The 15,276-nt window shown below is 36.2% G+C and overlaps 1 pseudogene; it reads right to left on the bottom strand.

Moving 5' to 3' along the window:
• Window positions 1-2,908: 2,908 nt before the first annotated feature.
• Window positions 2,909-14,683, bottom strand: LOC113048190 (branched-chain-amino-acid aminotransferase, cytosolic-like; annotated as a pseudogene).
• Between the last annotated feature and the right edge of the window lie 593 nt (window positions 14,684-15,276).

The raw sequence follows: 15,276 nt of genomic DNA, 5'->3' as shown, positions 1-15,276 counted from the left end.
CCTCTGCCAACTTGTTCTTCTTTGGAGCCGTCTGCCTGCCTGTCTCTGCCAACCCACTGACCACGAAAAAAAGGCTCTCCAGAGGGACAAAGTCTGACAGTGTTATCTGTCTGGCTCGACCTGCCAAGCCTGCTGACAATGGGATGGTGGTCCTTGCCTCATTCAGGGACTATATCAAATGATCTGAGAGAGGATTTTATATTGGCCCTGAACCATTTGGATGGTTTAGACACGATATTATGTTGCTTCATGTTGGTACCATGGTGTAGTGGGTGCTTGCAACAATTAAGCATCATAAGCTCAAGCAGAAGCAGGTTTAAGACTGTCTTGCATCTAATCAAGATCCTACTTTTAATTAACAAAATGCACTTTTTAAATGTTACATTTTTATTTTTTCTTCAGGAAAAACAGAATGAATGATGTTGATGACTCATCTTGTACAACACAGATTTTATCCAATGAAGTGTTTTCTAAAATAAGAATGTCCCTTCCCCTAATAACAGCAACCTATAGCAAGAAGCAAATCATGATTAATGGCTGTGATGTAACCTTTGTAGCCCTTTAAAATGCCACATCCTAACCTCCTGTTTAAACAGGAAATAAATCCATGTTGGACAATATGATTAATATATAAATCATTATATAGTTATATATATTTTTTATGAAGTGTAAAACATACAGGTTGCAAAATGTCATATTTGGTTACATAATGCCTAAAATGTCACAGGTGAATTTCACTCAGTCGCAGTTGCAACAGATTAACCTTTTCTAAAGGTACATATGGACATAAATAATACAATTGTTTAAAAAAATGATTTAGAATCCACAAATTGATAATTAAATGGATGCTTCCTGTAATATCTATGAAATGTCTTTCCTGGCATCTGCACACACACACACACACACACACACACACACACACACACACACACACACACACACACACACACACACACAAAAGGCCTTTCTGATTAAGTAACCCAATACAATCCACCTCCATAGTGCACTGACATTTGTGGAAATGTGGTCCTTCATTTAGCATGCAAGACAAGGACTGCAATCATTCTGTCAGCTACCATTAATAATGCCTGGACACAATGCTTCCTGCTGGAATTTCATAAACTGGATACTGTACACCTCTAAGTGGATGAGACAGACAAGAAAGAGAGTCTATGTGCTGTATGTGAAATCACATGTGTTTGTTCACTCTGTCAAGATGTGTTATCAAAACTGACATCAGTGAAATGTTGTTTCGCAGAGTGTTGCTATGCGGTATCAAGTTTTGAGTCTGTTTAAACATTCTCCTCTGATTGACATTCACGTTGGGTATAAGTGAAATCAAAGGTTTATGGGAAATCCCTCAGCATTATTTTATACATCAAGAACAAAGCGATGGTGGGTCCCGCTTATATGTATCATAATTTAATATATCCTGATATTGATACCTATTTAAATATTTTGTTTTATATTATTCATATTTCAATGCTACATTTTGACACTTAATGTCCAGTGAGAACTATAGCTGTACAGTATCTTCTAATTTTTAATGCTAATTAAGGCTAAAAGAAGGAACAAGCCATTATGACAAACCCATGCCAGCTTGTAAGGTGCAATGAAAGTACAAAATCCTCCATCCACTGTAAGTTTCAGCTTTCAGCATTGCCAAATTCTTGCCCTTTATCAGATGAGTAGATGCTCGGTGAACCTGCGAACAGGGAAGCCTCTCCTGTAAATGAAGATGAGGCAGGGTTGGGGATGTTCTCCCCTCTTGCTGACACAGGGGATTGGGTGGGGTGCCTCTCTACCCGCTGCCTGGCACTGGGCATTTCCAGGAAGCGCGTCTTTGCCAGGCCTCAATTACGGGGAAGTCATCCAGAACATATTGAAGCAATTACAGCTCCATATAAATCAATATGCTTCTGGTTAAGAAAGTGATCTGATCCCAGCAAGCTCTGGATGCAGTCTCCCTCAGGTCCATTTTGATTTCTCTCCCTTTTCTCAAGGCAAGAGCATTATTTCACAGGAGTGATTTAGGTCACTCGCCCCAGCTCTGGTTGGGACTGACATTCAGTCAGTTTCACATGTTTCCATGTTTGTAACCATTAACCTGAGCCTTATTAAGGCATATTGGGGTTAGTGGGGCTATAAATATGAGTCAAGTTTATTGGCAAACAAGAATTGGTCTTAATTTCTTAATTATTTCTAAATAAAAATGAAATGTTTTATTCTTATTTGTTATTATGTTTTCACATGGATTTTTTTTTTCTGAATTATATATAGGCCTAAGTATGTATGTATGTATGTATATGTGTGGCTCCAGTGCATAAAAAAAAGGATTGTAGTGATTCAGATCTCAGTGATTCAAACCTGCAGTGATTCAAATCCATTTCCCTTTACATCTTTTGTTATATTTCGCCATTCTTGTGTGAAAAGGTGGTACTGAATTTTTCTTTATTTCTATTCATTATATGTAACCTGTATTAAATTATTAAGAACACAACGAAAGCTTTATTATATTACAAAGAGAACAAAAAACAAAGAGAAACCACTATTACCAAAGTTGTTCGATACTAATAGTGTCTAAAGGAGAGCTAGGAAGAAGAACAAACATACTGTCTTTTTTATTTAAGTGAGGGATGGCATATTAATTTACTAGTGGACATTTTCATGTTGTGTGTACAATTTGTGTTTGGAAGAGAGGTATGAATGAATTAATGATGTCTAAAGTAAGTAGTTAATGATTTTTTTTTATTTGTTTAAACAGGTGTTCCACTCAATGACAGCAAATAAACATTTATTATAATTTTTTTATTATTAAATTAAGTTATTAATATTATACATGAATGAAATAGTATCAGGTATATTAAGTAGAAGAATGAATGAATGAATGAAGAAAGCAAACATGATACATTGTTTTATTAAATGTATTTATTTATGATATCACGTCACAAAATACTCAGTACAACCATTAAAATACTTTGGCAATTAACAATACCTACAGTATATAACATTTTTTAAATCTATATTATTTGATTTATTTGTGCTTTTTTAACTGTTAAAATCTTATCCCTAGCGGCAAAGGTCTACAATAAATGACGGATCAGTTCAATCATACAAACATCTTTAGATAAATATACGGTGGATTTTAAGGTTCCCTTTGGGTGCAAAAGGATCTTCATCAAAATATACCCTTTAGAGTTTGTGTGCTTGGAATGGAAGAATTAAAAAAAATTATATGTTACTACTAATTATTATTATCAGCTAAGATTAAACATTACAACATTAACATTATTTTTTAGATGTTAAACAGGTGAAACATTTAAAAATGTGAAATGTTATAACAGTAAAATCCAAAAATACAAAGTTTTTAAAAATACTTTACCACAATAACATACTACTTTAAATATCTATAAATGTCTTTCATAATTGAAAGAGCTTGTGCAATAATACAGTAATTGCATATTACTAACAGCATCTATAGTGAAGTACATTTATAGTTTCTCTGAATGTTGAATCTCATTATACAGTGTGGAAACACCTCAAATGACACCAATATCTTGGTATATTAGTTTTAACAAAGCAGATGACCACCAAGTCTGATTTGCTGGTTACTGATGATTCGAATAAATGTGGCTATGAGGAGGCATCTGAGTGGTTTGATATGCTAATGAACAACATATTATTGCTTGACTAGGTTTAAGTTAGCTTTTAAACTTTGTACAAAACAAAAAAACATACATGAACGTGCCAAGTAATTATTCCATTTACCCACAAATAAAGCTTTTTTTTTTGTACGATGTGCATGTTTTAAATGTCTTGGAAGAGTTTGTGTACATGAACATCAGTGAGGTTCCTTTAAATGATGCAAGACCAGTCACTGGGGGTCCGTCCATACTGCAAGAAAGCAAAAGATTTTAAAAATATATTTTTTTGTTCTGATTGTTCTATTTGTCCAATGTGTGTTGGGATGGAAAGGTGGAGGTTAAATGGTTTGGTTCTTGTTGAAAAGTTGCCAAAATATAATTATTTATTGTAACCCCTCTACAACAAATAATATAAAAATTGAAAGACCAAAGCTATCCTAATTCTTCAATTTCACCAGATGAGGTTTTTTTGGTTTCCTTCACCACATAATTGAACAAGTATCTCTCTAATCTCACTTAAACAAGTGTTCCACCATGCCAACAAATAAAATAAATATGCCAAATAATAATATAACAAAATGTTATATATTTTATAAAATAAAATTATATTAATTAAACATTAAAAGGTAGATTTAGCAGAATGAATGAATGAAGAAACTGCAAACTACAGAAAAAAAAACTAACCAAACTTTCCCATGACAGTAAAAATTCCTGAAACATATTTAAGACACAATTTCAAAACGAACACAATTTGAATGAATTTGTTTGCCATTTAGCAAATTACTGAATGACACCCTGTCTATTATGCTTTATTTATAATTTGCCAATTACATTTTTCTAAGTGCATTTAAATGGACATTCAATGAAACCACTATTAGCGAAGTTAAAGAAAGCATTATCAACCAGCTCAAGACATTAACAGAAAAGAGTTTTGCATAAATTGTTTTAACAGCATCATGAAATATTAATTACATTCTAAAAACTTACAAATAACACTAACATACATTATACAGGGCTATAAAATATGTCATTCAGTGTGTGTATTGTCTTACCTGAATATCTGTGAGCTCCTTTAGCAGTCTGGAGGCAAGTGGAGGAAAGACTCCTTCACATGGAATATGCAGATTCTATAATGGCAGGAAATTAGTTTAAGAAAAACATTGTTACGCTGCAAAAATTGGCCAAGATGTTGACCCAGAGGTAGATCTCTGTTGGTTTGCCAGTATGTTTTGATACTGAATCAGTGTGCAATGCTCTAACCATCCCAAATAAACTAAACTCACCTCTCCCTTATACAAGATCCTGCCAACTGGACTAACAACACAGGCAGTTCAGAACCAAACATCTCCCTCACTCGGTTTTCTTCCAGAGCCTGCCGCAGATCGGCCATGGTCAAATAGCGCTCTGATACTTTGAACTCACCCTGTTAGATAAAATGAAGCTTTGAATCAAAACCTACAAAAAAAAAAAAAAACAAAAAAAGAAAACTGGGGCAGTGCCCTTAAAAGGGACAATGTTCTACCTTATTTACCCCTAAGGTTCAAAGTAGTATCTTAAAGGGACAGTCCACCAAAAACTGAAAATTCTGTAACAATTTACTCAGGTCACTCCAAATCTGTATGACCCCTCTTTCTTCAGTGGAACACAAAAGAAGCTAATTTGGAAGAATGTTAGTATCTAAACATTGTCAGTTCCAATTTGACTTGGAGACAAAGAATACAATGGAAGTCAATGGGACCTGAAGATGTTAAGAACATTCTTCGAAATATCTTCTACTGTGTTTCCACAAAAGAAAGTCAGGTTTGGAGCAAAATCAGGGTTAAATTGACATGCTGTTGTACCCCCAAAAGATCAATTTTAGCACTTTTTTTTTTTCCTGACAGTAAGGTTTCGACCCGGTTTTACCCATTTGCGAGCAAGTTCTAAGATGCTTTGCCGTGTAACGCCTGGCAGAATAATGCCATCTAGAGGTGGTGTTGCAAGCTCCTCCTCTGAAAAAACAAAACAAAACAAGACAAAAAAACAGGTTTTTCATCTTAAACGTTTATTCAAATATTATTTCTATAAAGAAGAAATTAGAATTAGCCATTTTCTTTTAGACCACTATAAAGGGCTTTAATAGAGGAGCTTATGTACGCCATGGAATAAAAAAAAGAGATGATAATAAAAAGGTGACTGTGACTTTATATCTCAGGATTGTGATTTTTTTTCTTGCAATTAAGAATTGTGAGCTATAAACTTGGAACTGCGAGATATAAACTCAGAATTGTAATATAAATGTGTAATTGCAATATAGAAAATTGCATTTCTGACTTTCTGAAAAAAAAAAACCTGACTTTGTCGAAAAGTTTTTACATGAATTTTAACTCTCAGTTCTGAGTTGATATCTTATAATTCACAGAACTGTGAGATAAGAAATGTCACAATTACTTATATCTTTAGCAGAAATAAGCTTCCATGAGAATCAAAATCAGTGCTTGTGGCTTTCTAAAGGTCCAGCAAATTGACTTTGACCTCCATATACAGTATTGTTCAAAATAATAGCAGTACAATGTGACTAACCAGAATAATCAAGGTTTTTAGTATATTTTTTATTGCTACGTGGCAAACAAGTTACCAGTAGGTTCAGTAGATTGTCAGAAAACAAACAAGACCCAGCATTCATGATATGCACGCTCTTAAGGCTGTGCAATTGGGCAATTAGTTGAAAGGGGTGTGTTCAAAAAAATAGCAGTGTCTACCTTTGACTGTACAAACTCAAAACTATTTTGTACAAACATTTTTTTTTTCTGGGATTTAGCAATCCTGTGAATCACTAAACTAATATTTAGTTGTATGACCACAGTTTTTTAAAACTGCTTGACATCTGTGTGGCATGGAGTCAACCAACTTGTGGCACCTCTCAGCTGTTATTCCACTCCATGATTCTTTAACAACATTCCAAAATTCATTCACATTTCTTGGTTTTGCTTCAGAAACAGCATTTTTGATATCACCCAACAAGTTCTCAGTTGGATTAAGGTCTGGAGATTGGGCTGGCCACTCCATAACATTAATTTTGTTGGTTTGGAACCAAGACTTTGCCCGTTTACTAGTGTGTTTTGGGTCATTGTCTTGTTGAAACAACCATTTCAAGGGCATGTCCTCTTCAGCATAGGGCAACATGACCTCTTCAAGTATTTTAACACATGCAAACTGATCCATGATCCCTGGTATGCGATAAATAGGCCCAACACCATAGTAGGAGAAACATGCCCATATCATGATGCTTGCACCTCCATGCTTCACTGTCTTCACTGTGTACTGTGGCTTGAATTCAGAGTTTGGGGGTCGTCTCACAAACTGCCTGTGGCCCTTGGACCCAAAAAGAACAATTTTACTCTCATCAGTCCACAAAATGTTCCTCCATTTCTCTTTAGGCCAGTTGATGTGTTCTTTGGCAAATTGTAACCTCTTCTGCACATGCCTTTTTTTTAACAGAGGGACTTTGCGGGGATTCTTGAAAATAGATTAGCTTCACACAGACGTCTTCTAACTGTCACAGTACTTACAGGTAACTCCAAACTGTCTTTGATCATCCTGGAGGTGATCATTGGCTGAGCCTTTGCCATTCTGGTTATTCTTCTATCCATTTTGATGGTTGTCTTCCGTTTTCTTCCACGTCTCTCTGGTTTTGCTCTCCATTTTAAGGCATTGGAGATCATTTTAGCTGAACAGCCTATCATTTTTTGCACCTCTTTATAGGTTTTCCCCTCTCTAATCAACTTTTTAATCAAAGTACGCTGTTCTTCTGAACAATGTCTTAAAGGACCCATTTTCCTCAGCTTTCAAATGCATGTTCAACAAGTGTTGGCTTCATCCTTAAATAGGGGCCACCTGATTCACACCTGTTTCTTCACAAAATTGATGACCTCAGTGATTGAATGCCACACTGCTATTTTTTGAACACACCCCTTTCAACTAATTCAACGAATTGCCCAATTGCACAGCCTTAAGAGCGTGCATATCATGAATGCTGGGTCTCATTTGTTTTCTGAGAATCTACTGAACCTACTGGTAACTTGTTTGCCACGTAGCAATAAAATAATATACGAAAAACCTTGATTATTCTGGTTAGTCACATTGTACTGCTATTATTTTGAACAATACTGTACTTTGACTTCCACATACGCTGTATTTTTCTGTTAAAGTAAATATACATAACCAAAATACTTTGTCTATCAAAACAGAGAGTGAAAGAGTAGTGTTTTACAAATGTGAACAGCCATCACCTTCTTTTTCATTGGTCCAGAAGAGGAAAAGGTTCATGGTGCCGACCTCAGTGATCTGTTGGTCATCCCCGTGCAGCCACAGAACCTGCTGACAGCCGTAATTTCACTGCCTCATACTGAGCATAGATAGAGGCGCCATAGTTCCTAGAAAAAATTAGGTTTCATGTTCACAAACAAAGATCTGTCTGAGCCCTGAAAAGCCCTATTTTCTAGTGCCGTTATCACTCCTTCAGCAGTTGATAGTGTACATACGGCACTGGTTGCTTTGCTGAAATGCTCTGCACAGATTTAAAACATGGCTGTTAGCATGCTGCACAAAATCCAAAGTCTACTATGTGGCTTTCATTAAACCAAGCGTGCACATATTTGGATCAGGAAGAATGTGCCAGTAAGCTTGCAAAAATGCTCCTTATTCACTTAGAGTTTTTATGTAGATATTCAGGCACAATGAAATCTCTCTCATTCACTCACCCTCCCATCTTGCAGTCACCTGTCCCTCCCCTCCAGGCTCTGATGTATTTGGAATCGGCCCACAGAGACACTGGTTTAGCTTCCGTGCTGAAGTACGATCCCACAGGACTGAGGATGACGAACAGCAATGCCTTTGAGGGCTTCTTAACACCAAGGGTGGGCTGCTCACACAGGCATAGGTAAAGAAAATATGGGTTACAAGAGTTCATGTCTTCATTTATATGCACAAATATGTGACCGTGGAACAAAAAAACAATTTTAAGTCGCTGGGGTATATTTTTAGCAATAGCCAAAAAAAAAAAAAAAAAAAAAACATTGTACTGTATGTGTCAAAATTATCGATTTTTCTTTTATGCCAAAAATCATTAGGATATTAAGTAAAGATCATGTTCCATGAAGAGATTTTGTAGCTTTCAGTGTTAATCTCAATTTTAAAAGATGACACTTAAAACTGGTTTTGTGGTCCAGGGTCACATATGCTTTTGTGAATGGCAAGATATGGAAAGCTGAAAATAGTCAAAATGAGGGTTTTGTGTAGCTCTAACCTCTGTGCCCAGGAAGGTGGGACGGATGTACAAACTGGCAGAGTCTGAGTGAGGGACCCAATCCTGATCCACTTCCACCAACTTCCTGATGCACTCCAACAACTCTTCGCCATCAAAACTCTACAGAATCAGACATGCAGTTTTGTATCTCTAACTTGATTAAAACTGAATGTGGATGCAGTAGAGAGGGGAGAGAAGTTAATCTTACAGGCAGACAGGCCCTGTGGGCGGACTTCAGCATCCGCTTCATGTTTATCAACGGTCTGAAGAGACGCACTTTGTTATCTGGACCCCGGTATGCCTTCATACCCTCAAAAAGCTGCATGCAATAAGTATTTACATTCAAACATTTATTTTTATTTTTTATTTATAATTATTTGCTGTGACATAATTTTATATGATGTCTAGCCACTAGAACTCCAGATGGCCAGGACAGACCTGTACAGAGTAATGCAGGGCAGAGCAGCCTGGATGTATGGACAGGTTCCCAAAAGGCTGGATGTGTGGCTTCTGCCAACCTTCCTCGAGAATCCACTCAATGGTCAGCATGTGGTCAGTGAAGACCGTCCCAAACACCAGGCCATTTGGGTCAGGTTTTGGCTTCTGAGTCTGTGCTAACTGTATCACTGTGTCTGCGGCCTAGACAGAACGCAGCCAAAAATAAACAGCATCAGATGACATAATACACCAGCCAAGAGCTTTTTACAGACACAGAATCGGGTCAGTCTGTGAAATCCATCTCTCTATGGAGAACTCTCCCTGACAGAAATGCACTCAAACACTGAGATTACACACTGTCACAGATTACGTGTTCCTTCAAAAGCCCTCTGTAATCTCAGATTATGGTGGAAAGGTGAGCAACGAACTGCCTCAGTATTTATTAGCAAAGGTTTGTTTAACTGCAGTACAGGCATATATGTATATACACACATTTATGCATTTAGCAGACGCTTTTATCCAAAGCGATTTACAGTGCATAAATACTATACATTTTTTACCAGTATGTGTGTTCCCTGGGAATCCAACCCACAACATTTTGCGCCGCAAACACAACGTTCTACCACTCAGTCACAGGAACAATTGTTCTAAAACTTTCTACGCAAAGTCTTTTTTTTATTTTTTTTTCAGACGCTCACTTATAAAGCAGCATGAATCTAAGGACTATTCTGTCTCATAGCTCAGTTCACAGGTTCTTTGTGAGTAACTGGCTATAAATATACTAGATCTAACGGAACAACTGCCTGTAATCTCTGTTTAGTCTCGAGAGCAATCGTGTTGGCAGATTTAGGGTGGTGTTCAATAGGACTGCTATTATTGTTGTTGATGATGGTGTATTCAGTTCTTTACTTAGCATGCTAATTAGTACTTTAACATAGTATAACGTATGATTAGACACAGAGCTTTCTTAGAAAGCTGTCATTTTGTTGAGGTTTCATTGCAATGAGAGGTGCTTTGTGGCCATCAAGTCATTGCCGTGTGTGACCTCCTACAGTTCCTTCAAGACGCTTAAATGTGATTATCCTCATCAATAGACAAACAATGCTCTGCACGCTGCCATGATGAACCCAAAAAAATAAACACCTATGCAAAAAGCCACGTTTGTGCCATCTGATATGAGATTTCATGTATGAGGTTAGAATGTATGTTGGAAGTCCATTACCAGATTGAAGCTTTTTTTTCTGTTTGATGATATGTCATGTTCACTGATACACAACTAATGCTAGTATGTGCTCTGAAAAACGATTTCTTAGAATATTTACGATAAGGAATTAAAACCTTTTCCTATGTTAGTGGTCCAGTCTTGGCATTGTATCTGTACTTTATGTGGATTATTGTGTGGATCTTTATTAAACTTCTTCGGCCATTTCTGCAATGAGTGTGACAAGCCCCAGAGAGGACATGGTGATAGAATAATTTTTTGAGGGAATAAGGGACTGGAGCAAGGATGTAGTATCACACATTTAAACTAACAAACTAATTTAAAATCACATTTAAAATAACAAAGGCCTGATTTGTGAATGAATCATTCTTTATATTGGAATAATTTCAATGAATCAGTTGATCAGAATTAAATAGTGATTTATTTGTAGGTCTTTCTCTCATCCATACACTACTGTATATAAATGCTCTATTTTTGTAAGCAGCTAGCAACCTAAGGCATGATTGCTGATATCTGTCTATAATACTATGTTTAGTTTATGGCAATGGTGTGATTTAGCCTGTGTTGAAAAGAACTCCAGCTTAATCACTCCCTGAGTCAGAGAAAGGTAGAGAGAGACAGAGAGCATGCCCAAAGCCAAGCCAAGCTTGATTGACAGGGCTTACAGTGATCTGAGAGACTGGATTCTCTTTTCAGCACGGGATCTTGGAAGAGCTAGGACCTTTTCATAACTGCCAAAAAGACGGGTCCAAGGTCACATTTTGAAGCCATGGAGGGCAAAATATGCTATGGAACAAGGAGTCTACCATGAGTCACTAAGACTCAACTAAGACTGTATAGCCACTCAAAAAGCTCTTTCATTATGCTATGAACTTTACAAACAGTATCTGGACACAGAGACAGTCATAAGACCATAAGAAAAGTGGATTTATCAGAGAAAGAATCAAGTTTTGACTGAAGAGGAGAGTTTCCAATTGTCTGGTGTATCTTTTAAACATCAAAATGATGCCATTGGACATTTCGCTAAAGGCAAGTGGTGTTTATTACACTAAACTGTAATATATGTATATGATATGCCTTACCTTAAAGCTAGAGGCATTGCCAGCCATAGCATTAATCAAAAGCTTCTAAAAAGGAAAAGAAAATACAACATATAATATGAGGATAAACATATTTGAAACTGGAATATGCAAACACATTTCATTTGATACATTTTCAAAGTACTTTGGCACTTTAAGTACCTTAAAATGTGAAGGAACGTTACTTCAGATTGCTGATGCCCTTCACTGATTTCAGTTAATATTCATTACTGCTTCTCTAAAAGAATAAGCAATCTTGGTCTTACATTTCCATGCTCTTAACAATGTCTTCACTTACAAAATATCTAGTATATTACTTAATTAACTGTAATAAAAAATTCAAGTAGCTGATCAAAAACATACATACTTGAGTGAAAGTAAAACCCTTTAGAAACCCACGGAAGAAATCCAAAGAAAAGAAAGTCCTGACTGTCTACAGAACAACCTCTATCCCGAAACTGACAGAACTTTATATTTACAGTAGTTTATATGAGTGATCACCAACCAAGTGTCTGCATTTTCTTCTACAGCAACAGCTAGAATTATATATATATATATATTAGGGCTGGGCAAGTTAACGCGTTTTTATCGCGTTAACGCATTAATTAATTAACGCCGACAATTAGTTTATCGCGCGTTAACGTACTTTATATTTTGAAAGTCCGTTGCTCACTCCGTTTGAGTACACATAGCTAGACTGTTATAAAACAACCGCATACAACGCAAACCATGGGTCACAGGAGGGGTGGGATGTTTATCAGGCTACTGGCTGCTTGGGATGAGCTACAGCGCAAAACAGAAAATCATGTCCAGAGTCGAATTCCATCTGGTTGGAATGTCTTGTATAAGCGACTCCTTCTTTTGTCTAAGTTCAATTTGTTTTGTTCTAATTCTGCAGCACTCGCTGCACTGTGCTTAAAATGGCCCGCAACCTTTCTTCATTTGGCCAGGACGTTGTCAAACGCGCTGTTGTGCAGAGATACTATGACAGAACGCTGGAGACTGTGCGCGTCGCAGAGGACGTGTTCAAAAGGCAGATCATAACAGCTATCATATTTCTTGCACTATCTGTGCTAAGTGTGCTGACTTTATTTGAAATGTCCCACTGCTGTGCAACAGGAATAAAAATATATATATATATATATTTACAAACTAAATAAAACTTTAATGTTTTATTTATACGTTAATGTTATATTTAATTTGATTACATTAATGTTTAAGTTAAGATTTACAAGAAATGTTAACTGCTACTAACTTTTAACTGTTGTAAAAAAGCACTTTATTTGTTTAAAGTTTTGACAAACAAAATTTTATTGCACTTTTGTTCATACAGCAGAACTTTGAAAGAATACAATTGCACAATACACTACTTTTGATTTCATTATTGAATTTTGCGCATGCTGCGATTAATCGTGATTAATCGCAGAAAATCATGCGATTAATCGCGATTAAAATATTTAATCGTTGCCCAGCACTAATATATATATATATATATATATATATATATATATATATATATATATATATATAAAAAATAAGGTCAAACAATGTGCTGTGGTGAACGATAAGGCGTTTCCTCACAAGGACGATTGAGTATAGTTTTATCTAAATAGAATTGAGTCAGACTCAAGTAAAGTCATGATGACCTTCGAAAGATAGACTTTGTACTTTGGAGGTCTAAAATGAAGGAGTTAAAAAGTATCGGTTTAGCCTTAGAAATTTAACTGAGTAAGAGTCTAAGCTTATCATTTCAATAACACTCAAGAAATGTGCAAAACTATCCAAAATAATGCTTAAAAGGAATTAGTATATGACAACCTTTTTTACTTTGGAGGTCTACAGAATTGTAATTTTCATTTGCTATAGACCCCTGCTCCAGTAAAAAATAAAAGAAAAAAATAAAGAAAAAAATCTTATTAGGCCAAGTATAGAAAATAAGTAGGCTACTTTACACCCCTGATGAACCCGCCCCTTTAAACATCATCATGCTCGATTACGCAATGGACTTGAAGTGGCTTGAAATATGAAATGATATGGGAGTGAGTTTTTAGTGACCAATCAGCTGGGTTGAATTAAAGGTGCACCTTTATGCAGTGACCTTCATAGCTCTTGCAATGTTTACAGAAGATTTGTTGCCTAATGGTCTGAAAACAAGGTTAAAAATAATAACCAAAGAACAATTAGTAATAAACGCCTTTTTTGTAGCTATTATATATTAAGCACAGTAAAAATTGTGGGAAAACCTTATCAGATTTTAAATTAAAGAATATTAATATATAAAACAATAATTAACAATAATATAAATACAAAATATGAACGGCGTATGGTAGTATTACACCACGTGCCTTTAACCTGGAAAGAATGTAAACATAAAATGTAACTTGAACTTTATTTTATCATTGAATAAGGAAAGAAAAAAAAAACCTGACAGTGGACTTTGCCTCCTTATTTCATTAGTTTAGTGACGTATGTGTATCAATAACCTACATTCATGATGCGCGTAAACACACCGTCAGTCTGACGAACGCACAACGCGTACTTACATGAACTTTGGAGATACACGTTATATTACATCTAATTTAATACAATGTTGAGTTGTTGTCCATTTCAATTAAATAAAGAAAAATTAGTTACAAAAAAAATGAAAACCTTTGTATCACGAGTCAGAGATTTCGTTAGTCTCTGTTTTAACGCATGCAGACGACTGGCAATAGAGCGCGCACATGCCGACATACGCGGTTTTAGGACCAAATATGACTGGGTTTAACTACATTTATCAAACACATGAAGGTTGAAAACATAGAAATGTGTTTATATTTATGCGACGCGCGCCTTTACCTCTTTAGATGATGGTGCGTTCGTGGCTGATGCAACGCTCGTCATGATGAAATATGCGCTCTCTGTAAACCTCCTACAGATTACACCATAAAAAAGCCAACGTGCTAAAACAAGCAAAGCATGTGTGGCGCGGGAAGTCGGTGGGGACTGAAAATGTTACGTCACGGGGGAGCGACTTACAATAATAAATATAACCAGGAATTTCACCCAAAGATTTTAATCAAACCACCTTTTAAAAGGGCAAACACAGGTTCGTATCACCAATTAAATACGAGTCAGAGGTAACAATAAAAATAATCTTTTTATTGACAGTTAAAACCAATATTAAAATAGGCAATGGAGCATTTGGTTATTCAGCCCAATGGGCCACCAAGAGAAATTTGATACAACGCCAAAAGGCAAGGGGCTGGAGCTTACCACAGGACAGCGGCTGACCAGACCACACCACCTATAAGTGAATCACGGTGTGCACACACACACACACACACTTGAAGACGCACTACAACACACTGTGAGAAAAATCACTGCACACTGTGACGGGGGTGCCACCACCTAAAATAAGCTGGTCCTCTGCCCTGGTGCCCAGACCCTGCCAAGACAAAAATATTTAGATTTATATGAAGAAACAAAACAATATAAACCTACCACAGAAATAAACAAATAAATGGAAACAGGAACAAATTCAACAAGATATAAGAATATGAAGACAGAAAGGAGGTCAAGCAATTAGGACTATGTCGTAAAACAATTCAAATATCAAAAATAATA

Source organism: Carassius auratus, chromosome 29 (genome assembly GCF_003368295.1).
Source record: "Carassius auratus strain Wakin chromosome 29, ASM336829v1, whole genome shotgun sequence".
Taxonomy (NCBI): domain Eukaryota; kingdom Metazoa; phylum Chordata; class Actinopteri; order Cypriniformes; family Cyprinidae; genus Carassius; species Carassius auratus.
The sequence above is the reverse complement of the archived record's forward strand: the minus strand, read 5'-3'. Positions and strand labels throughout refer to the sequence as shown.